General features: G+C 41.9%; 1 protein-coding gene across 11 annotated transcripts in view; it reads right to left on the bottom strand.

Moving 5' to 3' along the window:
* Window positions 1–242: 242 nt before the first annotated feature.
* Window positions 243–2,008, bottom strand: part of epb41a (erythrocyte membrane protein band 4.1a) — a 49,818-nt gene continuing 48,052 nt past the window's right edge. For 10 of the 11 annotated variants that reach the window (XM_008331843.3, XM_025065362.1, XM_008331846.3 and 7 more), the window contains one exon: window positions 243–1,124. The gene's annotated coding sequence lies outside the window, so the exon portion shown is untranslated. The remainder of the gene's footprint in view (window positions 1,125–2,008) is intronic. The other variant, XM_008331853.3, reaches the window with a different exon arrangement.

The raw sequence follows: 2,008 nt of genomic DNA, 5'->3' as shown, positions 1-2,008 counted from the left end.
ACTGGAAGGTACCAACCGCCCTAACCGGGGTTCGATCTTGCCCAGGAGGTGAACCCCGGGGTTCCACACCAATGACAGAGACATTGCCTCTGGGCCAAAGCGCCAAAGCGAAATCATTCAAGCATTACAGCAGTGGTACACTTATGTCCATATGCGTACCATAATCCATTTCTCTGCTGTGCTGGAGAAATCTAAAACAACAAGGACAAAATGAAGCCATATGATTCAAGTAAACAAAGAAATAACAATTATGGTCATTTTATTTCACTGGTGTCTCCATTGTTCAGACTAAGTTCCTGGTCAAGTGGCACAGGTACTACAACAATAACAACAATAACAACTAAACCCAATAAACGATGTAAAAAGAAATAAACCAGAGATTTAAATATGCCAGATCGGCATCTAAGTCATTTTTTTGGGTTTCTTTTTTTTTTTTTTTTTTTTTTTTACATTAATTTTAAAAAATACTTTTCACATTGAGAGGGACAATAAATACTCACTATACAAGAAAGGAACCCCCAACTCCTGCTCCAAAAATTAGGAGGGATTTTTTTACGTTGCGGCGCGTACGATCCATCGCGAGAAAGACCACCCACAATCCCTTAAGGTCAATGTTTGGTAGAAGAAGTTATTAAAAACATTCGCTTTGTTATTTACCAATTCTGATGTTAAGAAAAGACTGTAGAAAAATAAACTACATGTAATCTCAGGATTAAAAGACCAAATGCCCTTTAAATATTCATAAAATCTCCAGACAAAATGGAAAAAGCAAATATTCACAAATGCTGCACTTTGCTTCTTTGTTCCTGTCGGGAAAACTTACTTAGTCCAACGTCCGATCTGTTGGCAAGAAGTAGAAATCGATGAGGATTTATTTGGGAATCCCGGCTGGGTTCTTGGGTTCTCTCTCCTCTCTGATGACTCTGTCACAGGCCGAACGTAGAGTTTAATGTTCTTTAATCACCGTTGCGATGCGAATTCCCTCAGGTGTGGTCTGGCGATTCCAATCAAAAAGGCAGTGCATTTACGTGTAATGGCTTGGATAGAGGCTTTCTGAGGTAACATGGTGTAATGGAGACAGGAGTGGGTGAGGGCGGGGGAGGCAGAGGCAGAACTTGAGGGGTCTGGAAGATGAACAGAGACAAGAAAACTTTAGAAATGTTGGGATACAGTTAGAATTACAATCAAAAATCTATTGATCTACAGGAGGAAACGTCTGATTTTGCTGACGTATGGATGTCGCTTGTTCAGTTGTAACTACTGTATTTTCCGGACTATTTTCCGCTGCGGAGTATAAGTCGCACCAGTGCCCTCTAACAGCCGGAGTATAAGTCGCCCCAGTGCCCTCTAACAGCTGTCAGTTTGAAAATAACGAACATGTAACTTTTCAGTGGCACAATAGCCTAGAGTGCCCTCTAGTGGCAGTCAGTCTGAAAATAACGAACATGTAAATATTCAGTGGTACAGGAGTAACGGATACTAACACACAAGCCTAGAGTGCCCTCTAGCGGCTGTCAGTTTCAAAATAACAAACGTAAATATTCAGTGGCACGAATAGCAGATACTGGTACACAAGCCGAGAGTGCCCTCTAGCGGCCGTCAGTGCTAAATAAAGTTTAGTGTAGATCAGGGCTTCCCAGAGCGTGGTGCACGAGCTGCCACTAGGGGGCGTTTGAGATAAAACGTGATGACGGTTTGGAGCTGTCTATGTTTTAGCGTAGCCCCTGCCTCTGTCATTAGCTCCGGCCCTGTTTACAAGACGACGATGAAATACGACTACAGTAGCCCATGGTTACGGAGCATTTACGCAGACCCGGCGCAAACAAAATCGGCGTCTAAACGGAGGGCAGCTGCTGCGCAAGAAGTTTGAGAACCAAAAACAATTGCATTCACATATTTTGCGCAAGAAGTTTGAGAACCAAAAACAACTGCATTTACATATTTTTAATTTTTTTTTTTTTTTTTTTTTGTTTTTTATTATGGCAGGGCCGGCTTGCTTAAAACCATA

This window comes from Cynoglossus semilaevis, chromosome 18 (assembly GCF_000523025.1).
Source record: "Cynoglossus semilaevis isolate Cse_v1.0 chromosome 18, Cse_v1.0, whole genome shotgun sequence".
Taxonomy (NCBI): Eukaryota; Metazoa; Chordata; class Actinopteri; order Pleuronectiformes; family Cynoglossidae; genus Cynoglossus; species Cynoglossus semilaevis.
The sequence above is the reverse complement of the archived record's forward strand: the minus strand, read 5'-3'. Positions and strand labels throughout refer to the sequence as shown.